Source organism: Euprymna scolopes, chromosome 2 (assembly GCF_053919585.1).
Source record: "Euprymna scolopes isolate OS-2025 chromosome 2, ASM5391958v1, whole genome shotgun sequence".
Lineage (NCBI taxonomy): Eukaryota > Metazoa > Mollusca > Cephalopoda > Sepiida > Sepiolidae > Euprymna > Euprymna scolopes.
In genome coordinates this window covers 142,405,909-142,431,996 of record NC_136483.1, presented here as the reverse complement: position 1 = coordinate 142,431,996, position 26,088 = coordinate 142,405,909, and the positions used below count along the sequence as shown (strand labels likewise).

The following is a 26,088-nucleotide window of genomic DNA, read 5'->3' as shown; positions in this document are numbered from 1 at the left end:
TATTTCTACTACTACTACCATCCCTCCCTCTTCACTTTCTCATATGAAAGCAGGTTCTCTAACCGGGTAGGTTTTCTTATTTAATTCTCATACATGTGCGTAAGTTTATTCATCTATCTATATTTATTGTCGCCATAGTAGTTTATTTACCATGATTTTTTTTCTTCTTTAGCCTATTACGCTGTCGTTGAAGCGTTGACTCTATAAAAAAAAATACCTGCTACTGTATATCTAATAATAATAATAATTAGGATGTCAGGGGCGCCATGTTGCAAACTAACCTTTTTAAAAAAGGAGACTTCGTTTTTAAGAAGCTCAAGTTAATGAAAGAAGTCTTTGCGTGTTTAGTTAATAATTAAGCCTTATCAACAAATGCACGCTGCATTTTTATTTGCCTTTTAGTGGCTTTTATTTCCGTTTTAGCACGCGTTTTCCGCTAAGATTTCATGTCTAGTTCACTACTACTAGGTTCTCTTTCATTAATTTATTTCAAAACGGACAGATTTTCGTGACATTTTTTTCTGAAATCTATAAGTTATTACTTTTATTTACTCTTTCTTACCAAATTACTAACAAAGTAAAAAGATGATCCAATATTTTTATGTGCATATATATATATATATATATATATATATTATATATTAAATTAATTTTACCAGTTTTAAATTTGGAGCTCATTCCCGGTCATGCATCTTTTTTCGGCGTTTCGAAAGTCTTTCAATAAAAAAAGGGGGGGGGGTCAAAATTCGTTGATTAAATTTGTTTTTCAAACATGTAACAAAGATATCTTCAAGTTTAGTCATCCTGTATTTACTCAGACTTTGTGCTTAGCTGTCTGCTGCAAAAAATGAAACAATTTATTTTCTTTCTCAAATTGTATTTAAGCAAACGGAAGAAAAAAACAAAAACACTTGTGCACTTACGGACGGTGTTGAAAAGTAAAATAACTTTAGAAAGCCATTCTTAACCTAAGAACGGGGGGGGGAGTTTTTAAAATTCTTTCATCTAGCAATTCAATAAACAAAAGCTACCGTAAATTTTGAATTTAGCTTGAAAATTGTATCTAGCATGGTCGTAAACTGCACAAGTACCAAATTGGGTTATAATTTCTTTTGGCGCTTCTACACTATTAGGACGAAATTTTGTAGTCGATAAATGGAGTTTTCAGATAAAAAAAAACCAAAAAAACCAATGGTTTCTACTGATTTTTTTTTTTTTTTCAAATTTTAATAAATTAAAATGGTAGCTTCCAAATTATAGAGTCGAAATTACCTGAATATTACTGAATTATTAAAAAACTAAAAGAAAAACTGTTAACAGGTGAAAAATTGCGGCCATCTTGTTTAAATCAAAACGGAAAATTACCTCCCTTTTGAACTCCTGTCTTACGATCGTTTTCATCAAATTCTATTTTTTATTTTCTTACATAATTTTCTACCTTATTGACTTTCGTAACTTTTTAATATAACTTAAAAACACCAGGAATACGTAGATACCGTTGTTTTCATATAAAATTCAGCATTACGATTTCCGAAATTTCGTCCTAGAAGCGCCTTCTTTTAACGTTTGCTTATTTATCAAAATAATACAGTCTAAAAAATTTTTTTAAAATGAACAAAAAAAAAAAACATTTCAGTTTGCTGTTTACGGCTCTACCAAAGCAAATGCAGGGTGACTAAATTTGAAAATAACCGATTTCTTATTTAAAAAGAATTTTGGTGCTAATGCAGAGAGTGATCCTCGCTATTTTTAAATCGTATTTCCACGTTTAATTAAAGTTTTATGCTATGTTTTTTATTCAATTGTAAGGTTAAAGTACAGAAGGTTCAAAACACCCTCCCCGTGTTAAGAATGGCTTTTTAAATAACATTATTTCAGCACGGATCACTCTCTGCATGAGTACCAGAATTTTTAGTCACCCCCCCCCCTAGATTCTACCTTTTTTTTTTTTTTTTTTTTTTTTTTTTTTTAGGTAAATTACCTGTGAACACCTTGAAAAACTAGGCGGACAGGGAAAAATATTTTTAAATTTAGGGTATTTTTTTAGATTAGGTCCACCTCCACCTCCACAATTTTCTTTTAAATCACAACGTTTATAGGTTTTCGACTATGCTGAATACAAAATTTTGCAGAAATATGTAGTTATCGATATATAAAAGGTTGTATTATGCATTGTATTCTTTGGCGACCATCTTTTTTACGCGCGTGCTACTCATCTAATGACTGACACTGCGACTGCGCGTAAAAAAAGATGATCGCCAAAGAATACAATGCATAATACAACTTTTTATATCTCGGTAACTACTTATTTCTGCAAAATTTCTATGCGATTTTCGTATTCAGCATAGTCGAAAACCACCAAAAGTTGTCATTTAAAAGAAAATTGTGGAGGTGGAGGTGGACCTAATCTGAAAATTTACCTTTTTTTTTTTTTTTTTTTTTTTTTTTTTTTTATAACAAAGAAAACTAAGTACTGAAATAATTCAGTTTTAAAGAAAACAAAATAAAATTAATTGGTAATTGTGGCCTGGTAGACCAACACAAAACCTACCTTAAAAAAACTTTGTTACAAGTGGTGACCATTGTTGTACGCGCAAGCGCGCATATATTATTTTATATAAAAAGTTTTTTTGCTGACGTATACGAGTGCTGCTGCTACCCCTCTAGCGAAATATGCATCGGCTCCGATGCTGTACGCAGTTCGACTTAGGGAGCAATTATTATTTTTAAAAGGAAAATATTTTTGCGCGTGTGGCCTAGTTTTTTATTTATTTATTTTGGCTTGAACTTTGCGCTTTGCGAATTATTTTAAGATTTTTTTTTTTATGGATATTTTTTTTGGGGGGGGTCGGAGATTTTAGTTACAGGTAATTATTAACAGGAAAATTGGTGCAAGTCTAAACTAGCACTTGTACAGCTTTAGCGTGTACCTACCTCATGGAATGTCGTAGATTGAAACACAATGAAATGTTATTTGGTGCTAATGCACTTATTGATCCGCACTATTTTTAGTATTTTCAAGTTTTAATTAAAGTTTTACGATACCTGTATTTATTAAATTGTTAGTTGAAAATACAGAATAGGTACACAACTAGCAGTGTCAGATGTCGCCATTAAAAATCAGTGTTAAAAATCTGAATAATTAGACTCACCATCTTTCGAAGCTTATAACTACCTGAAAAATGTAATTTAAACCCTTTCTTTTTTCTAAAAAAACTAAATAGACTAAATTTTAAAATAAAAGGTGTAATAGAAAAATATGCAATATTTTTTTTTTAATCTGTTTTCTTTAAAAAAGATTTCAAGAAATTCAACGGATTTTAATCTATAAATATAAAAGCGAAAATGTATGTATGTGTGTTTGCTTTTTCTGTGTGTCTACAAAAGGCTTCTTTCAGAGAAGCGGTCGCTCGCTTAACAACTTTTAAAAACTTTTTATATCACATACAAATCGTAATATCTCACAGTTAACGAAGCTCGCCTGTCTATTTAATTTGCTCGATTTCGGGAAGATAAATGTTCAATATTTGTCGCTCGCCACATGTGGCTTAGTCTTTTTCCTATAACATCTTAGTGCAAGGAAAAAAGCATTCAGCAGTAAATGAAATCCCCGCAGTCAAACGGACCTCATTAACTCATTAAAACGAGCACCTGCTAAATCCAACTAATTAAATAAATTCAAACGTGTTTCCGTAAGCATGTCGCGGTGGGGCAATGGTTAACGTCGCACGTTTTTTTTTTTTTTTTTTTTTTCTCACAACTTTGCCTCAACGGTTCGGGTTCGATCCTCATACTTAATTTTTTTTTTTTTTTTTTTTACCCCCCCCCCCCCCCCAATACCCGGGCAACGCCAGGTACCCCTCACTAGTTTCAATTATAATAAATATATATAAATTCCAAAATATCACTTACCTATAAAAAAATACTAATCAATGGGTGCTTCCATTCTTCATTTATAAGAATTTGTCCATATTTATATTTTATTTTTCATGTACTTTTAAATAAATTTTTTTAAGCAAGCATCCGAAAAGAGCACAATTTTCAAATTTAATAACATGTGGTCACAGAGCGGAGTTGCCTCCCTTGCTTCCAATTGACAAATACGGAGGCTGAAAAGCGCCATAATTAATTATTTCAAAAACGTAAAAACAACACATTAGACCAAATATATTTCCAAGTAGTAACTATATAAAGAAACAAGCATTTGAAGTGCTGATATGTCTTATCTCCCCTTTGAATTTCTGACATGTAGTTACTGTCAACAATCAAATTAGTCAAATATGGGTCACCGTATTTGAAAAATGATCATATTTCACTCACAAAGTTAACTTTCAAAAGAAAACAAAAACCTGCTGACAAATTTTCCATTTTTTTTTTTCTATTAAAGAATTATGAGTTTTTGATTTAAAATATTTTTATGCAATGATTTTTTTTTAATCTAAAAAGAAACAATATTGAATGAAATAGAAAAAATTACTGTAGGTGTCCAATTTTTACCGGACAATATTTTCAAAATGTGATGTTTAACTTTAAAAAAAAAAAAATCAACGTTTTTTTTTTAAACTTTTGAATTTACAGGTAAATTTGCACATGACTATTTTTTTGTTTTCAATTAGATTATTTTATTTATTGATCTTTATCTTCAATTTGTGATAAACGTTAGGTGAGAAAATTATTTACTTTTTAATAGACATTTCAAAATGGGGGTGGGATTTAAAAAAAAAAAACGTTTGTCTAGAATATTATGTTCGATTTATTGGAAAGAGCATAAAATTTCACATTAAACCTAAAAAATATCTTAAAAATTGAACCAATCGAAAAATTTTGATAGATGTTTAAATTGAAAAGAAATTTAATTCGTAAAATTCAATTCATTTCATTACGTAGAAAAAAATGACTGCATGAGCACGCGCATGCACTTTGTAAACACTTACTTTTGAAATAAAAACTATTTCTATTCTTTTTTAAAAAACTTTAATAGTTTATTTTGGAAGTATATTCCATAAAGAAATTAAACAACCCATTTTAAATAAAAAATTACAAGTTTTGTTTATTTTATTCGCAGTTTTGTATTAAGGGTGTCAAAAATTCTGACACACCTAGTACACAACACCCCTAATCCTCATGTTAAGAATGGCTTTCTGAATGTCGTTATTTCCGCATGGCTCAATAAGTGCATGAGTACCTTTTATTTTCTTGAATAAAATAAAAACTACTCGACGAGAACGCTATTGTTTTTGTTTTAATAATTATTTTTTATTCAAAAATAAAAAAATAAATTAAAATTTCAATTGTTCAAAACGTTTTTTCTCCAAAGCTTATTAGGATTTTGTTTTAATTACCATATTTTTCATGCACATGCTCTAAAAATGTTTCAAAATTGTCTAATATTTTTTCACTTTTCATGTTATAAGCCTCTCTATACATGGCCTCATTTACATGAGACCATTTCATTTCTCCAGAATCCTGATATGTATTTTTAAAAAATCATAAAATAATTCGCAAAGTTCAAGCCAAAATAAAAAAAAAATATCCATAAAAAAAAACAATCTAAACAAGCCTAAATAAACTAGGCGCTCCCTAAGTCAAATTGCGTACAACACCAGAGCCGATGCATATTTCGTTAGAGGGGTAGCACTCATGTCCGCTTTTTTTTTTTTACGGGAGTACACAGCATAGTATAAACACCCGCAACTTCGAAAGCCATTCTTTAACATGGAGATTGGGGTGTTATACTACGTTGGCTACTGTCATAAAAAATACCAAAAAGATTAACTCTTAATTATTTTGAAAATTCATTAAGTCGTTTCTCTTTTGAACAAATATGGCCACCGCATCACATTACTACATGAAACATGCGGAAAAGTATCTTTTAAGTATCGGGAAAACTAATTGCCTGCCCCAATTTTAAATGCGATATTCATTTTCAGCATACCCGAAAACCTTTAGAAAAGTTGGTGGACGTTTAGGAAATCAACCCCCATCTATAAATTCCACAATTTACACTTTTTCTTTTTTCACGTTAATCTCATGAATTACAAACTTTCAGATTAATAAAAAAAGAAAAAAATTTTATAACTTTTATCGTCGGTTTCAATTATAACGTTCTACTAAATTGAACACATACTTTGTGACAATCACAGAAAACTATTATGATTCTCTTACGCGACCGGTCTTTATTCCCATCTAAAAAAAAAAAAAATAAAAAGGGGGATTAGGAAGGAAACTTTCTTGAACCCCCTTCCATCCCCCTCTCTCTATCTTATCTATATCATCCGTGTCATCTCGCTTGAAAGAATCCCTACTATAAGAAAATGCTTGTTGTATAGGTACCTCCAATGTGTGCCACAGTTTAACCCTAACATATATTAAATTCCCCCCCCCCAATGTAAACAGAATTTCTGTGAAATGTTTTTTTTTTATTCAATTTTCACCCCAAACAAGGCACAGTGCCACTTTGAAGTGGGGGCTACTATTAGGGACATAAGTTGCAGGGCTATTATGAAGGGAGATGAGCAGCAAGATGTCTGTTCATATTGCACTTCAACTTCTGCATGTCAGTACAGTTTGGAAAGCAGAATCCCTGAAGGGAGTTCTAAAGTCTAGCAGTTTTGGGGAAGAAACTATGGGAGTAGAAGGCTTTCTTACACCTAGGGATCTCTACTGTGTAGGAGTGGGATCTAGCTGCTTGTCGGGTTTGTCAGAGGTATTTATGTCGAGGGTGTACCAGTGCTTGTAGTTCGTCAGAGCATTCTCCATTAAAATACTTGTAGAACAGGTAGAGGGATGCAGCGTTTCATCAGTGGGACAGAGGCTGAAGCTTAGATGACAGTTCAGGACCTGTCAGGTTGGTGATTCTTTTTTGAACCCTATCGAGGAGGAAGAGACTAGTAGCAGGTACACCAGGCCAAATATGACAACAATACTCTATACATGGGCAAATGGTGACCTTATAGAGGTACAGGATACTTTCAGGCACTAGTAGCTTTCTAGCATGGTAGAGAGAGCCCACCTTCTTCGCAGCAGCCTTAGCAATGCTCTCAATATATCTGTTCCAACTCATGTTCCCTGTGAACGTTAGGCTGAGAAGTTTAAAAGTACTTTCAGGTAATGTGTTTTTGGCCATTGCTATTGGTGGTGGAAAAGGTTTCTTGTAATTATTGAAGGAAACAAGCTTAGTTTTGGCAGCATTGAATGTGACCATCCATTTTTATCCCCATTCCACTACAGATTGGAGGTCTTTCTCTAGTGTTTCTGCTATTTCTTTAGATGTGTGTTCATTTTTCTCATCGTGCCTGTTATAGAGTGGTGTCATCGGCAAATATACGCATCTCAGACAATTTTATCAGGGAAGTCATTTATGAATATTAGGAACAATAAAAATCCAAGAATAGACCCCTGAAGTACTCCCGCATTTATATCATATTGTTTAGATGTACGACTGTTGAGGACAACCTGTATTCTTCTGTGTCATTCCGTGTCAAATCATCCAGAAATATGGGATTTTGAAACACATATCCTCAGATCTGGCTGTAGTTTGCACTGCAGATAGACAATATAGGAACTAAGAGATCCTGAAAATTTGAGCACGTAACTCCAAGCGGTTTTTGATTTAGAGCATTTTTTGTTTTGGCGTTAGTCGCATGATGCGATGCCCAGGCAACAATTTTGTGATGTCATTTCTTTGAATATTTTCTGATTGAAAGATCGTATGGCTGTAAAAATTCACCCAGGTAAGTTTTTTTTTTGACCCAAGGAATCCAAAAATAGCATCAGATTTTCTCAAAATTGAAGCCTTATAGAGATATTAAGGGTTTTTGAATTTTTTCACATGTGCCCTAAAATTGAATTTAAAAATGGTGTGTCTGGCATGATAACGCATTACTTTTTTCATATTTTTTTTTTAACACAAATTGTGTCGGGACTAAAATTGGTTAAAAGTTCTTGTTTTGTTCATTCAGAGTTTCTGTTGAAAGTTGGGTATATTTTTGATGATAATGAAAAATATTCCCTCCCCTTATTGGATGTGATAATCAATTTAGACATGTGTTAAACTTATGTCACACCTTAATTTTGGAATAAGTTTGTAAGTAAGCCATATACTAAAACAGTTAAGTTCTGGTAACAATTTCAACGACCTAGCCATCTTCAAGATTAGTTGATGAGGGTTGGAAACACCAAGCCGGATAAAAGTATGCTTTTTTATAAGAAACCAGTAATAGAATGGTAAAAATCTTAAACTTCTAGTACTATCACAAGCCAACCATTTTGATTAAGAAACTTCTTGAAACTTTTTAACCCTCAAAAGACTGGGTGAGGGGACATCTTGACGCAACTTTTTAGACTTTTATTTATACTTTCCTGAAAACGTGATTTTTTTTTCACTCTTATGTAGCTTCCTGAATATTTCTAAAGTGTCAAAAAGTCAAATTTACAAAATGATTTTTCTCAAGGGGTGTCCTTGTGAGTAATCCCTATCAAATTTTTCAGAAATTCCAAAATAATAAAAGTGATCTAAAATGATCAAAATACAAAATTTTATTGCTTTTCATGATGGGATACTCAAAATTACATGGAATCTATCTGAAAACATAACAATGTTGATTATAGTAGCAAAACTTGACAAAAAAAATTGGTTTTCCTCTCAGTACAGGCCAATAAGTCTCCTGTGCATTATGAGTAAGTTGCTGGAATCTATGTTAAATACAGAAGTAATCAACCATCTCAACAAAAATAACCTTCTTAGTGACACTCAATATGGTTTCCGTTCTGCTAGATCTACAGCAGATGTGCTTACAGTTATATCTCATAGGATTAGCAAATCTCTCGACGGAGGCGACCTTTCTAGGACAATTGCTCGACATATCTAAGGCCTTGGATAGGGTATGGCATAAAGGTTTACTTCACAAGATCTCTAGCTATGGTATAGCTGGAAATGTCTTCTCAATTATTAAATCATTTCTTTCTGATAGGTTCATAAGAGTAGTAGTTGAGGGGCAAAAATCAGAAGCTCACAGTATTAATGTTGGTGTCCCTCAGGGGTTCATCCTGGGCCCAACTCTTTTCCTGATCTACATTAATGATCTTCCAAATCACATCCTTACATCATTTGTAGACATTTATGCTGATGACGCTACCATTTATGATAGCACATCTAAGACAGTAAACGACCAAGTTCTCTCCGATTCTCTTTCCTCTGATTTTGAGCACGTGGTACAATGAGGAAAGGAGTGGCTGATTACTTTTAATGCATTTAAAACCAAGCTTCTCTCTTTACATCATCAACATTCTGATCCACATCTGGCATCAATTGAAATGAATGGCTCTCGTCTTCAGGAGGCCTCAAGTTTTGACAAGCTTCTGGGCTTGACCATTACTCCTGATCTTAAATGGAACACGTACATCAAATCTGTTGCCAAGGCAGCTGGAAAAATGGTGGGATCTTTCTATCGATCCAGTAAATATCTCACTGCTGATGCAATTGTCTATCTATATAATGGCCAGGTACGTCCAAGGATGGAATACTGTTGCCACATCTGGGCAGGAGCTGCTAGAAAGGACTTGTCCTGCCTTGATAGAGTTCAAAATAGACTTTGTAGCCTCGTAGATGTCCTTTTCTCTTCCCTGCAATCTCTATCTCACAGAAGAGATGTTGCAAGTTTTTCTCTGCTTTATCGTTATTTTCATGGAAAGTGTTCGACTGAGCTTCTGTCTATGGTCCCCCCTCGCCAAACTTTCATAAGAAACACTCGTCTAGCTGAAAACACTATCAATAATTTCCCACACTCTTTATCTGTGCCTAAACCTAAACATAGATTACATGAACAAAGCTTCTTTCTTAGAACTGCACGTCTGTGGAATTGTCTTCCGTTTTCCTGCTTTCCGGCTGACTACAATATGGTTGTCTTCAAGTCTAACGTAAATAAGTTCTTGATAAGCCGTTCCATATAAGTTAACAAATTTATCGAATTTTCATTACTAATGATTACTATATTGTCCAATTTCTACTGTACACTCTTTAACCCTTATCCTTGAGTGGCCTCTTTGTCTTGATAATGTGGTGACGCCTGTGTAAAAAAAAAAAAATCAGCATTTTTCTAAAAATCGTAAGATTTCTTGACTTGACCATACTTCTTGAAATCACTGCAATCAACAAAATGCAAAGCAATGCTAATTTTTGTTGATATGTGATCTAAGAAGATTAAGGAACACAGATATAAAATTGTTTCAATTTCTTGTGTTTCATGGGGTTCATACACGTTTTTAAATTCTGGGTCAAGTTGACCCCCCCCCCTCCCCTTAGTCCACTGCACTTCGGAAAAAACACCTGGTTTTGCGAGGGTTAAGAAACAAATCCTACATTACCTTATTGGATCCCATAAAAAAAGTGAAAATGGTATATTTGTACCAGAAAGCCCCAAATATTCACACCTACACTATGTTAACCTTACAAATATCCTTAAACTACATTTCCAGTACTTGACAAATTTAAGAAACTAATTAAACTTTTGTGAACTATGTATCAAAAATTAAGAAACTTCTTGTACTAGGAGGCCACGGAGAAGGTGAGAAAGTCACTTGAAGCAAGGTTTTCCAGTGCCAGGAACCAGTCACCTTTTATGTACCATTGTCAACATCACAAATTGGCCATAAGTTGTCCAGTGTGGATGAACTATATATTCATATTCATGACTAACTTGCCATCAATTCTTTATATCTCTGACATCACACCAATCCAATATATAACTTGTATTTACAACTTTCTGGTGGGTTGGTATCGTGAATGAAATAAATGCAGAGGAAGGTGATGTAATTGTCTATTTCATGCATCCCCATGGACCAAGCGAGACATACAGTTGGCCGCAGATTGATGATACATGGTTTGTTCCCATCAAGAAAATTCCTTGTGTTGTATCCCCAACATGTATTGGAAGGACATAAACAATAACTGACCAAGAGTATCAAAATCCATTTCTGCATCTCGGTGGCATAAAGAACACAACAGCATGTAAATGTTAAATGCTGACTTTAGTTGTGAAATCCACTATTTTCTGAATACCATTTCACTGCAACTGTTTTATCTTTATTTTTACATATACAACTTTTTTTTAATGGATGCCTGTTTAAAGATGAAATTTATGGAATTTGGCACGAATGGTCACTCCCCTGACTTAACCCCATACAGATCGAAACTGGTTGCTTCCCATGAAGGGAATAGTTCAAGTTCGTTTTTGTGTATGAAATAGTATGTTCGCTCAAAGAGGGGCCTAGCTAAAACAAAACCCCCTTATCAAAATTGCCATTTTATTTTATAAGAAAAAGGAACAAGGGGAGAAATCAAAAAGGCAGAAGATGAGTATATGTAGTTTTTGAATGGTCTCAAGACTTTTTCAAAAGTTTTTACTTTCAACAAATAATGTGAGTGAACAAAAAAAAAACTTTACTATTTTTGGTGCGAAATAAATATATGGAGAAAACCTCTGTGAAAACTACTTTTATTGTAAATATCTTATGGAATTGAGCCTGTTTACTTTTAGCATCTGGCTTACTCAAAAATTTATTCCAAAATTAAGGTGTGACATAAGTTTAACACACGTCTAAATTGATTATCACATCCAATAGCGAGAGGGAATAGTTTTCATTATCATCAAAAATATACCCGACTTTCAACAGAAACTGAATGAACAAAACAAGAACTTTTTACCATTTTTGGTCCAGAGACAATTTATTGTGTTTAAATATATATATATATATATATATATATATATATATATGTGTGTGTGTGTGAAAAAAGTCATGCATTATCGTACCAGCCACACCCTTTTTTTTTTTTTTAATTCGATTTTGGAGCATATGTGAAAAAATCCAAAAACCCTTAATATCTAAGGCTTCATTTTTGAGAAAATCTGATGCCATTTTTGGATTCCTTGGGTCAAAAAACTTAGCCATACGACCTTTCAATCAGAAAATATTCAAAGAAATGACATCACAAAATTGTCACCTGGACAACACATTATGTGACTAACACCAAAACAAATGCTCTAAATCGAAAACCGCTTGAAGTTATGTGCTCAAATTTTCAGGATCTCTTAGTTCCTATATTTTCTATCTTCAGTGCAAACTACAGCTAAATCTATGGATATGGGTGTCAAGCCCTGAATGATTTGACACGTAACCCTTTTCTTACTTAAGGATTTAATTACGTTATGTATTCTTCCTGTGATACCATATGATCTGATTTTCCTGAAAAGACCATCATGCCATACCCTGTCAAAAGCCATAGAGATATCTAGGACTACTATTCTGCCCTCCCATGCTTTGTCCTGGTTAAACGGTATTCTACTCTGCAAATGTCGGCATGTTACAGAAAAACGCTTAATTGAATTGCAGAAGCACTTATTAAACTATAAAGTTCTATAATTAAATACTCCCCCCCTCCCAAAAAAAAAGAATGTAAAACAAAAATGTTTTTGTGAACCACTTGTGAAAACTTAATTTTTTAGATCAATTAAAAAATTAAATTAAAAAGCATAAAAAAGTACATAACAAAAAAAAATGAAGTTTTTTTTGTTTTTTTTTAAATCTTCTTGTTATTTCAAATGTCTGCTAAAGATTCCTCCGCAATGTGATAAGTCACTTTACTACGCGCATGCACACACGAACACATCCTGTAAGAAACCACTAACATAGCGTTAATGAAGGCGGTGAAATGGCGCAAAGTAGTCCCAGGGTCCAAGGGTTAATACCATCCAAATGGTAAATTTGCAACGGGTTTACAGATTCGGTATCATTGACCTCGAATGCCTCTAAAAAAACAAATTAGAGTGGTCGGTGTTCTGTTGTAGCATAAGGTAATATTTACCAAAAGAAGCTTCAAATAAACTGCTAATATTATTAAAATAAAACAATATTTTCTTTTAATAAATTATTTCTTGCCTTTCGTAACAATTATTTGTTGTGAATTTAAAAAAACTATTTGTCTGCCCCAAATTAGCAATGTTCTATTTTAGCGTCAGACGAGATGTATGACTAACAAAGTTAATATAAACTAAACAGAAATATTAGGCCCTCTTGCAGTTTAGATAAACCAAAATGTGAGGAAAATACTGGGACATATTTGAGGTTACACCGTCTGTTTGAATGCAATTTGATTGGCTATTAAAATTGACGTAATTATTGTAAAAGAATTTCAAAATGAAACAATATTGAAATTGAGGTAATAAAATTAAAGTGAAACAATATTACAAAGTAGAATATTTTTTATTAAATGATTTTTATTGAATACAGAAACAAATAAACAATTAGAAATGATATTGTTCTCGGATACATATGATATGAATAGAATTTTTACTTGATTAAATAATTTGAAATATGATTTTTTGTTTTAATTTATTTTTATTGTGTAATAATTTATCAGTTTGAAATCAATTTAAACTAAAAAAAAAAAAAAATTCATTGATGCCGGCCCACTGCTATGAATTTGGAATGAGCAAGAAGTTTTAAGAGACAATCTTCAACAGTTTTTTTCACAAACCTTGAAAAATTCAACCATTTAAAAAAAATTATTATTTAAGAAATCTCTTGAAATTTCACAGATAAAAACTGTTAAATGCAAATGAGATTTTTTTTAATATATATAGATTTATTTCATCTTATATATAGTTCAGCTTTTTTAAAATAAGTCTGTTAAAAAAAAAATTAACAAAATTGATCATTTATTTGATTTGGGAGAGAATTTTCAAAATAGGTAGAAATAATATTGGGTTCCATTTTTCTTATTTTTAGCTTTTTAAATGAATTTTTGAAAAGTCACCAGTTTTATGGAGAGTAAAAAAGATTTTTTATAATCTTTTTGAGAATACTGCAAAAATTACGATGAATCAATTTTATTTTACAAGTTTTTACTGTTATGGGAGTCAAAAATTTGCCTTTATTAGTGTCATACTTCATATCTATCATTGGTGGCAGAATGCAGCCATCAGAACTGTATTCATCAGACAAGGTTTTGATTTCTACACAGCTTGATGGGTTACATTGTATAGAAGAACTGGAAGAACTGATTATATAGAAAGGAAGACTCTGTCGACAGGCTTAAAAGAGGATCGTTCTACTCTGATCAAGAGAAGTTGATAATGGCTGCCCAAGATCAAGGTCTAATGACCAATGCTTTTAAGATGAGTACTCTCATTAAAGACACCAAATATAGGTCCTGCCAGACAGAAGTAGTATGAGCCACCTGATGTCAAATTGTTTTGCTGAAGGGCGGCTACTATACAATACAATAGTGTTTAAATATCTTCGCTGGACTATTTACCAAATTTCGTGTTGCAGCAACTCCTACAAACATATACCAGAAAGAACTGTTGAAAAGAACTCCTACACCATCCACTATAATTATGTTATCCATATAACTACACACTTAAGACATCGTTAAACCTTATATAATTATATGGAACCAGATGGAGTGAGTGTTAACCCTAGTTTAAATTAGTATTTCTAATGATACTGGCTTAAACACAACTGCAAGGGGGAAAGATACCAAATCTAATGTACAATATGAAAAGAAACTGGAATCTTAAGATCTCCATCATTCCAGTAATTAAAGCAGTCACAAGTTTAATGAAAAAGAACTTTAAAAAAATACCTGGTAAATATACCTGGTAAACCAAGTGCAAGTAATAGCCAAATAATTGTGCTTAAAGGTAAGATTAGAATCCAAAGATCTCTCTTGTTTGTATTATCTAAAATAAAGGATGTATGTCTGGTATTTGATAGAATGCCTCCATCCTCAGCAAAAACAAAATGAACAAATTTACCTTATTCAGGTGCAGTGGGAATTTTCTCTGAAACATTATCCTACTAATAATTTTCCCATATATAGTGTCTTTTCGATCAGCCAGTCCAACAAAGTCTGTATTTTGAACTGGAAAAAAAAACAAAAAAAAAAAACACACACACACAAATTTCCTATTATTTTTTTTTTCTTCTTTTGTTTCCTCTAGGAAGGAAACTATGGCCAGACCATCAAAATCAACCTGCATTGTTTTCCACAACAGCATTTGTTATATCTGCTTCCAAAATCAATGACACACCATATTCAAAATAGGTCTGTGACTGAAGGAGGTCAATTAAGTTTCTGGCGTCGTAATAAACGGTAAGTGCCAAATTCTGACTTTGTCGACTTGTTCTTTTTTTTCTGGCATGTTGTGTCCGGAATGTGTCTGTTACCCGCCTTTTTTTTTTAGTTTGGAAAGTAAATATGTTCTGGCTTAATGTCAGTGTTACTAATGGTCCTGCACCTTATATATGTTTATAAGTTCTCTTCAGGTCCTACAAAATCCAACCAATAAGTCTATACAACTCCAGAATATTTATGCAAAAAAGCTTGCAATACTTCTGATATTATGTTTCAGAATTTTTTAGTTGAAGATTGATAATTTGGATTATTCAGACCACTGTTCTGGATGTTATTCCTACAGTGTAACCTCTGGCATCTTGACAAACTCTGGAATTTCGACAGAATCTAGAACTTAACCATTCATTTAATCCATTGAGGTATATTGTTCTCGTTTCATCAGCTATGACTAGGTAGAAGTCTTAATTTTTATCAACAGAAACAAAGCCACGGCAGAACCATAGTCCAATTAATATTTCTGTGTGAGCTAAGCTAAGTTTTGAATTTTGTTTGGGAAGAAAGATGAGGATATCCTCTGCATATCTAACAAATATAGTATTTTTAAGATATATATATTTCTGTGGAAATATACTTTATTTCCTTATAATATATACCAATCCTTATTTAAGAAGCTCAATGTAATTACAGAGCAATATAATGAATGAATAGCAAAAGTCTATATTCCAAAGTTCATGATTCAAAATGGCGTAATGTAAACATAAGGTATTTACAGCTTCTCTTTCAATTTTCGGATTGTAATCATGTCAAAACGCTCTTTCAATCCTTTTGATGGATTGATTGTTATTATTTCTTCTGATGAGTTGAGGGCAAAATAGATTCACTGATTGATATAATAATTGATTGATTTTGTGTTATGAAACAGATACTGTCAATAATTGTAAATGTCAACTGAATTAAAGGAATAAATTGTAAGATGATCAACATCATGAACTTTGGAATATAGTTTGTCATTCATTCAGTATTTGTAAGATTTCAATTCAAAGAACTTTGCTCTATTGCGCAACATTCTTATTCATGTCACTTACCTGATCTTGTATCATAGACATGTAAACTCTGTCTACCTCAGAGTAAAGAATTGAAGAGACTTCCTTCTTTATAGATACTGAAGAAAGTCTTCTTAGGTTGCACAAGCATATCTGTAGACAGCTGAGGATCTGGATAACAACCATCAAATAAGACTTAGCTTAGATCTCTCATCTACAGATGGTTGGCCTTCAGTGGTGGAATTGAGTTTAGTCGGGACTGCCATGCAAGGGCCTTGTGATTCGAGATGTACTGCATTCTTGCAATGGCATTGTTTCTATGCATCTTAATTACGGTCGAGACATCTTCACCTTGGTAAAGATCCAGCATAAAGAAAGAGTAGAGCAGGAAGCACCAGTCCCCCTCCCTCCTCCCGAGTTTAGTCGAGACTGTTATAAACTAAATTCTTACCTTCAGTGGGGAAGAATGAAAATCACACCTTTTTATACAACAGTGTGAGAGAGGTTAAAGACTATTAGTGAAAATGATGCAATAGCTCAGACAAAACTTGAACATTGTCAAGAAATTAGAAATCCAATTGATGGCATCAAAAGTTTTACTTGGAAGTCACCACTTATCAAGACCTGAAGGCCACTCGATAAAGTGGTAGTGTAGTAATTGTTAATGTTTTAAATTGGGTAGAATTTGATTATGGGGATGACTCAAGAATTTGTTTACATTGAAGTCCACTATGTTGTATTTAACAGAGAAGCAGGCCAGCAGAACAGTATACCACAGGCTGGCAGTCCTGGGAAAGAAGCTTTGTTTATAGAATCTGCATTTAGGTTTAGGCACAGATAGAGAATGGGGGAAAATAGTTTAGTGGTTGTAGCTAGTCGAGTATTTTTAAAAAAAAAATTTTTTTAATGATACAATTATCTCCATTTATATAAAGTTATGTATGTTTATATATTTCTATGTGTAGGATTCATTCCTAAACTAATTAATTAATTATGAATTTTCTAACACTGCAGCTAGATGTAAGGGTGAGTAATATGGACTATATTTACTTGAATATAAAGGGGGGGAAAGAAAGGGAGGTAAAAGCCATTCATGAGAATTCTGATGTCTCTGGTTTTTGTAAAATTTTAACAGGTATTAGAGCTCAATAAATATTTCCCAAATTTCTGTATTTTAAAAGGTTTTTTAGAAGGCATAATATGGCCACAACCTTCCTTTTAAAATTGAAATATTTCAGATTTGCAATAAATTCGATCCATAGTAATTAGACACCAATTAAGCCAGTTTCAATGAATTTCACTTTCTTTAGGCCTCTTAAGCTAAACCCTAAGACATTTTCTAGAATCAAGATCATGTAATAGATTTTGAGTGTAATAAAAATTCTTAATTACTAATTTTTTGTTTAATATCGTGATTTTAATCATTATAAGAGGACATAAAAATAGTTTAAAACTGTTGTTTGGGGAATTCATTTTACCTGTCTTTAAACATATATTCTAGTTATTTATATAATTAAACTGAATGATTTATTCTTGCTTAACCCAGGAACAGTTGGAAATTATTTCTTAAAACTTTCTAAAAATTTTATTCAGCAATGATATTTTTATTTTATTTTATTTTTTTATAATACCTGGCAACACAGTATCTTTGCTAGTTTATAATTCCTTTTGTTGTAATCTTTGATGATTATGTAGCCCACTCGATATTGCTTGGTGATCATTGTTATATTCAGGAGTGTACCACGGCATCTGACGACCAAGGTACTATGTGCCTAGAGTGCATAGCGAAGTGTGCTAGTAAGACTGATGACTTCTCTGTCTCCGCTCTCAGACTTACTGGCTTGCGTATCGCCGTTCACTTGTGTCATCTGGTCCGGCTGAGGCGAGGGCTGTCACGTATTGCAGTCTCCTCTTGACCATGGTCAAGCTGGGTAGATTAAGTTATAGCCCACCCCTTGATTTTCTGGTCATGTGGGAGGTTGCAACACCTCGAATCTTGGACCTGGTGGCATCTCTGACTACGTACTTGTTGTCACCTTGTCTTTCTCTCTACTGCTAACATTTTACCGCTGTCTGCCTTGGTTTAGTGAACATCTACGATTGCAATGTGATCATCAGAATCATCAACAGTTATTATTATTTTTTTTTTTTTTAATGGAATTCTCCATCAATTTTTGATGCACTGCTTGTGATCCTGTACTGGAGTAAGTATTATGCACTTATATTTTGTGACTTTATAAGTAGAAAAACCAAATGTTTTCTTTTTTTTTCTTTTCATTTCACCCCCTTTTTACTTTGCTTGCTTTTTTTTCTGTTTATTGAAAAAAAAATATGTTTTATAACACTTTCTGCATATAATCGTGTGATACCTATTTTACCTAATTTAAACTTCCAAATTAACCAATTTGGTTCTTGTCTAGAATGTCCCCATATAAAATAGAAATAAAGAAAAATCTGTGGGATATACATACATGAAAATATATTCCAAAATTTATGTAAATTGATTATGTAAGTAGTTTTACTTTTAAATAAGAAAATCAAATTTTATGAGTATCGGAGGAGTGTCTCTTGCCATTTTGAAAAAAAAACTTGAACAAAAGAAATAACTCAATTCAAAACTGCAAGATTGATATTGTAATACCTTGAATTCCTATTAATTGCTTAAGTTATTTTCTTTTATAAAAATAAAAGTACTTAATGAAATTACATGATTTTTGGAATATATTTTCATTTTGTCACGGATACATACATCATACAGATTCTTTATTTTTGCTTTTTAATGTAGGGGAAAGTCTCGATAAGAATCAGCAATTTGCTTAACAGCACTACTGAATATCCATCCACAATAAATTGTGATATTTTATGACAATTGTGTAACTTTCTGATACACTTGGAGAATTGAACATGCATCTAGAATTTCACATGATGTTGAGTCCCTATTTACTTGCCTCTTCACAGGGGCAAAGTTCAACACAGTCAGTTTTTGTTGTTTTTTTTTTTTTTTTTGAGAGGAAGGCAGCACTCTGAAATGTGGCACTCTAGATTTCAACAAAAATAAAAATTGTTTTGGTTTAGAAAAAATTTTTGTTCACTGACCAGGGACAGAATAAAAGTATAATATATTTCCTTCTAGCAATGTTAAGTCATTTAAATTTAAATATTTGTAGTAAATATATCAAACTAGCCGATAGATGAAATAAAATTGAATTTTATGTTTTATTTAATGTTACTTTAAAAACAAAACATGTCTGATTGTAGAAGTGAACTCCTGATCTTCAGGTTTTTAGTCCAAAACTGAACCAGTCAAGCCAGTTTTCATTTCTTCAAAGTTAATGACACAATGTTAACATATAAATAATAATCTGCAGAAAATGATGTACATGGTTAAATCTAAGTATACATTAAATGTTTCCAAATTATTTTGCAAAATTATAATAGCACTTTGAATTTATTAAAATACCAATATAAATTCATATCTTATCTGCTGAAAATTATTTTGAATAGACTTCTAGTTAATTTTTCTATGCAGATAAGACGAACAAGCAAAAACTACTAGCTCAACTGTGTGTATGTATTAGGTTGGTGCAAAAATAATGTTTTTGACGTTCAATTTCGTGTCAAATATATATATATTTTGGCAGCAAGTCATTATTCAAGCATGTCTGATTGAACACAAGAGTTATTCTTTTTTTCCGATTTTTCTGGATATCTTTTCAACCTAGTTGCTTAGTCATATTTACTTTTTTTTTTTTTTCAATAGGTTTTGAAAAGTTGAAATATAATTACAGTATCATTTGCTGATTAAATTTTTCATTGACTGAAATTGTTATTGAAGCATAACTATTTTTAGGATAAAGTTGCTTTAATCTATATGAAATAATATAATTTCAAAACTTTCAAAACTTGCATATCTTTAAGAGTATTTAACAAATGACTTTCCATTTGGAAGGTCAAGAAAAAAATTTTTTCCACTTCATTCAAATAGTTGACATGTTTAGAAAGTAACTGAAAGGCATTGTGGTGGATTTTTACTTTTTTTTTGTTTTTTTTTTAATGGGAATTTTTAAGTTATTTGTGGTACTTACACTAATAATTTTTTTATTTTTTTTTGTAAATAATGTAATAATAGTAAATTTTAACATGTTATGTAGAGGTGAGATACATACACAATGTCATACAATTTGATTACTATGGATTTCTTAATAATTATAATAGTTATAGTTATAATTGGGCACAAACCTAACATAAAATAACATGCTAACCCTCTGAAATAATATATTTTAACAAACATAAACCATGTTTATTTTTTTGTAAGCCTTGCGATGTCCATTTGCTTGTAATCTATTATATTTTTTCTCATTGTACCTGGAGCTTATACTTTTCCAAATTAACAAACAGATTTACTTTGTTTATTTTTTATTTGTATTAGTATTGATAATTTTTTTTTCTAAACTTGCAACTTTTTATATGTAATCAATTTCTGAAAATTTTTAGTTCTGTAAGGAACTGAAACTTTCATTCGATAATTGAGGAATTGCACGAAAAAAAATCAAATGATCTTTTCTCTATCATCTCAAAGTTTATTTGTTCGAGTCCTGAAAGTTAAAAAAAAAACAAAACAAAAAAACCTAGCAGCAATCGACTTTTTGTCGGTTAGCTCTTGTTAAAACCCTAGAGACTGGTGGCTTGGCTAGTTGATAACAGTTGCCAAGCAATAGCTTCTTGGGTTTTAACTTATATCCTTCAACTGCCCAACTTATTTGCTCATCTGCAGCAAAAGTCATTCACCAGTTCTTGGAATCTTTATTCCAATAACCTGACTGTCCCAGCCAGGAAGGTAAGTATTACTGCAGTCTCTTATCTTCTGGCAGACCTCACTTGCAAAAAAAAAAATCAATTAGGTTAATATATTTAAAAAAAATTTTTTTTGTTACAGTGGAACCTCTATATCTGAACTTATTTTCTCCAATTAAATTTTGATTCTTTTTTTTTTTTTCTTTTTTTTTTTTTTTTGTGTGTGTCATGCATTATTGGGGATTTCCCCTTTTTAATTTTATTGAATGCCTAAACAAAACAAAACAAAAAACTCAGAAAATTTACACTATTAATAGTAATAATTATTATATGCATATACGGCATAACCATGTGGATACATCAGTTATCATGAGATCGCCAAAGTTAAGCAATGTTAAGCCTAGTTAGTACCAGATGGTGACTATTTGGGAATATAAAGACTATAAGTGGGAGAACGGCAACAGCTCTCTGCAAAAAATCCTTATCTCCCTTAAGTATGACATGCACATGGAGATCGCTTGTGAACTAATATTCACTAGAAACTCCCTCCTATGGAAAAAGCCAGCTCAACATGCCCAGGATTAATGTTGCACTGGATGCACAATACCAGACATACTAAATTTCAAAATAAAAACATTTTGTTTTGCATAAAAAAATAAATCTGCTGCTAAAAATTGTAACCTAATTTGAAGTAACCTGAAAAAAGACTATTGATGTCACGAGAGAAAAATTTGTACATTTATAAAGATTTTTAATTTATTTTACTGAATTTTATTGAAATGACTAAAAAGAAATAAACAATATTTCAAGTTTAAATTAAATGAAATTTTGCTATATTTACCCGTTTTTTGCATGCTAAGCTCGGTGGGTTTATGATACCTACTTAAATGCATATAAAAGTCAAATATGGAAAAGCTACTTTGAATAGCTAACTATGGGATATCTAGAAGTGCCTTCTCTACCAGCAAATTTTTGCTATCTGATAAGAAGAGATACGAGTTCTCCGCTTTTTTAGCAAAATTGTACTTTTTTTTAGTTCAGAAAAAGGTGAATTTCCACTTAAATCACTTGAGTCTTTCATTGATGTATAATCTGAAATGCATGGTATAAATTCTGATATGCCTGAAGGATTTATTCTGGGTTCAAACCTTTTTTTTTTTTGTCCAATAATTTTCGAAACTATATTTTGAGGTAATTTGTTGATGCCTACGCAGATGATACAACTCTTTATAGCAGCACTTTAAATAACATTGGTAATCAAGATTTAGTTGCTTCCTACCTTTAACCTCAAAAACCAAGTTTCTCTCCTTTTCCCACCAAGGCTCAAATCCCTTTTTTTCTTACATTAAAATAATTACTTCTTTCCGAAATGACATCTTGCTTTCTGATGACTTTCAATCCAGATTTGAAATAGAAGACATCTTTATGGAAATCGCTCCAGACAAGGCATGAAGCTACATGAACTAAAATAAATGTATAATGTCATGTATAAAAACTAACCAATGATAAGTGTTAGATGGATAGATTCCAACCCAGAAAATAGCAACTCTTCTCTCTTTGTTAGAAACCTCGCTCATGGAATTTGAGGACTAAAGGATAAGATAAGGAAAGCAAGAGTTATGAGGCAGCCGAAAGTAAACCCAAATTCTACTTATATTTAATCATGCTATAGTTGGATCATTCTACTGCTCCAGAAGGTACTTTACACCTGATGCTATCCTCTAGGTGCATAAGGGTCTGATTATCTTAGATGTGGTAGCGATACTCCATCTTGAGATGCCATTCAGAACATTATTTCTTGCTTTGACAGAATTCAAAATCTAGTTAGGATGGGGTGGGGGATTTCTTCTGTTCCCTATAACCCCTTTCTTACAAAAAAGATATTGTGAGTCTTTATTTTATTGTCAGTTCTATGGAAAATGCTGGACTGAGCTCCAATTTCCAGTTTTTCCCTGAAAAACATTCACAACAAAAACTTTTTCTGCTACCATCAAAAGAAATTTTCCTAAAACCAAACTGAATTTCTGTGAACAGTTTCTTTCAAAGAATTTCCCATTTTTGGAACACATTGCCATGGGACTGCTTCCCTGCAAACTATAACGTTGTCGTCTTCAAGTTCAATGTCAAATATTTGCTGAGCCATTCTAAGTAATCACATTTTGTCCATTCCATTCGTTTTCAAACCTCTCATAGTGTTATCATCCAACTAAAACTTTTAACCATTGTCCATGAGTGGCTTTTGGCCTTGCTAGATGTTGACTCTTAAGTAATTTTTTTTTTCTTTTTTTAACTGAGTTATCTTTTATTAAGGCTCAAATGTCATAAGTGTTAATGAGTGTCAGATAGATAAGATAAAACCTTGAAGATTGGAAGCGATGGTGGAAACTGGACAGAACTTGATTATTTAAGATGATTTAACTAGAATTTAACATTGGACTTGAAAACAACCCTCTTGTAGTAAGCTAGGAAGCTGCCCTGTGGTATTGTGCTCCACAAATGAACAATTGTTTGGAAGAAACTTTGCTTTTAGAAGTTCTGTTTAGCTTTAGATCTGAAGGAAGAGATAGAAATTATTTTACAGTTGTTGTAACTAAGTAAGTTTTTGTTTTAAATGTTGGGGGGGGGTCATAGATTGGAATTCAGTCAAGTATTCACCATCTTTTCTGTAAGAAAGATAATGTAAAGATGAAAAAAGGACATGTCTTTCCCCCTCCTCCTAATAGATTTTGTACTCTGCCAAGACAGGAAAGAGTGCTCGGAGTGGCATTTCCCCATATGTTATAACAGTACTCCATTTTAAAATGTATCTGACTCTTAAATAAGTAGAGGATTGCATTAGGAGTGAGATACTTTCTGGAGCAATAGAATGATCCAACCCTTTTTCTAGCAACTTTAGCGACAGATTTGATCTAAATTTTCCATTTTAGATATGGCGTGAAAATCAGTCTTAGAAGCTTTTGTAAGTTATTGTTTTCGTTAACAAGATTTTCTTTTCTTATTCAATTCTTCCTACTTGTGTGATGGCATTAATTCTGGTCAAGTTAAGCCAGCTTATTCCATAGCATGCATCATGTTTTGAACAAAAGCAACCCACGTGTGAAAGTCATAGTAAGAGTTGCATGAGATGGTTAACTACTCATAATTTCATGGCAAAAAACCAGACCACTTGTGAGCCAGAAAGTGTTACGTATGTCATGAAAAAAAAAAGTTTCTTTGGGATTTGTTTAAGGGAAAAGACCCAAATCCTACACTGGAATGAATCTGTTATAGCACCAATATTTTCATTTTTACAGTCAGTGGAAGGGAATTCGTTGAGTAAAGATAAGTGATGTTGCACAGCCCATCAGTCATTTGTTGTTGGTAATGGTGAAAGTTCCTTTAACTAGGATCAGCTCCTCTCTCTGCTTCAATGGTATTAGCAAGATAACAGAACTTCTGAACAACATTAATAGCTTCACCATCTAAATAGACTTTCTCCACATCTGACTTCTCATCCATCTCCATTGCCTTACACTTCTTGCACACAAACTGGTTATCATCTTTCAACCTATTTGTAATTCTATTGCATTTCTTGTGTATTCAATGTTTACAAGTAGCATAAAAATATTGTATTGTGCCTAAATCCTTTTCTATAAACTGAACAGAAATTATTCAAGAACGAGTACAACAACATTAATTAATAGTAAGGAGAATAGAGAATTAAATAATCCTCATGCTTTTTTTTTTAAGCAAAGGCTGATTTCTGCTGAAACATTAGGGTCTTATGTCCTTATTTTTAAGTTGATTAGATTTTTTATTTATTCCTCTCTTTCACTTTAACTTTTTTTCTTTTTGAACCCTTCCTTCATCTCGTCTTGATTTGCTTCCTTTTCCTCTCTTATGAAAGTTTCACAATCTGTAGGTCATAAGAGTTTTCTGAAAATGTTAATTTTACTGTACAGTAGAACCCCGGAGTACGGCATTCAACAAAAAGTAACAAAATACAGTACAGTATATAATACACATGTATATAATCAAATAACATTATAAATAACCCTGTAAGGAGGGGCAAATATCGTAAGCAGGATCCAGAAAAACATTGTATTCTATATCGTAATCTGAAGAAAAAAAAATGTATCCTAGGGCTGCCATATCCTAGGGTTCTACTGTACTTTAAAATGTTTTATGGAGCAGGTATGAGAGGGCAAAGTGGACCCACCCCCACCTCCATATATGCACTTTGAATTTTTCAGTTAAAACTGATTGCAATTGTTTAGGAAAATGGGAAAAATAATTCCTTTGACTATAAGTGAAACTAAATTGTAAGAACTAGATGTAGTTGTAAATAGTAACTTCAGACAGGATTGATTAAAAATTTCTATGGCTAATGTCAATGGTAACTCCCACACACAGGGTGGAGGTCACAATTTTAGCTTTGTTTGCAAGTGGCCAATCACATCCCTGTCGTTAGTAACAAGTTACCTGAACTTATTCCATCCACTCCTAACTTTTGTAATTGTACCAGCTATTCCGTGCTCCATAGTATCACCCAGATAATAAACCTTTTGAACAAATCTTGCTTTCATAATATACTTTCTCCACTTCTGTGTTCTCATCAGTCTCTCTTGTCTTACATTTCTTGTACATAAACTTATTAGCTTTCAACCTACTAGTCATTTCACTGCATTTCTTGTGTATCCAGTGTTTACAAATACCACAAAAAATTGTGTTGCACCCAAATCCTTTTTCACAAACTGAATAGAGGAAATCTCTTTTGTCAGGACTTTCAAACATAACTACCGATCGTCACTTTGATTTTGGTAACATTCACTCTTAGACCTTTACTTTCCATAGTATTCCTCTAAGTCTAACTTTTCCTTTTTCATCATCAGCAGCATACAACATCTCTTCTGTTAATTCTAGCATTTGTGTGTCTTTCTTGATCATTTGTGTGTATTGTTTGATCAACTTTTGTCAATCACTAGTTTGTCCCTAATTTATGAAATGCTCACTAGCTTTTTCCAAATCCACAAAAGCAAAATACAAGTTCTTCCTTTTTATAGTTAGAAATTGATTCAGACAAGTCATGAAGCCACTTGATGTAAAAAGCTTTTAAAAAAAAAAAAAATACTATTT

The 26,088-nt window shown here is 32.3% G+C and overlaps 1 protein-coding gene across 3 annotated transcripts in view; it reads left to right on the top strand.

Moving 5' to 3' along the window:
* The window catches only part of LOC145296835 (microprocessor complex subunit DGCR8-like), a 128,357-nt gene that overhangs the window by 26,248 nt on the left and 76,021 nt on the right, over window positions 1-26,088 (top strand). For 2 of the 3 annotated variants that reach the window (XM_080142971.1, XM_080142963.1), the window contains exon 2: window positions 15,003-15,154. The gene's annotated coding sequence lies outside the window, so the exon portion shown is untranslated. Of the gene's footprint in view, window positions 1-16; window positions 67-15,002; window positions 15,155-26,088 lie in introns of those variants that run through there. The other variant, XM_080142959.1, reaches the window with a different exon arrangement.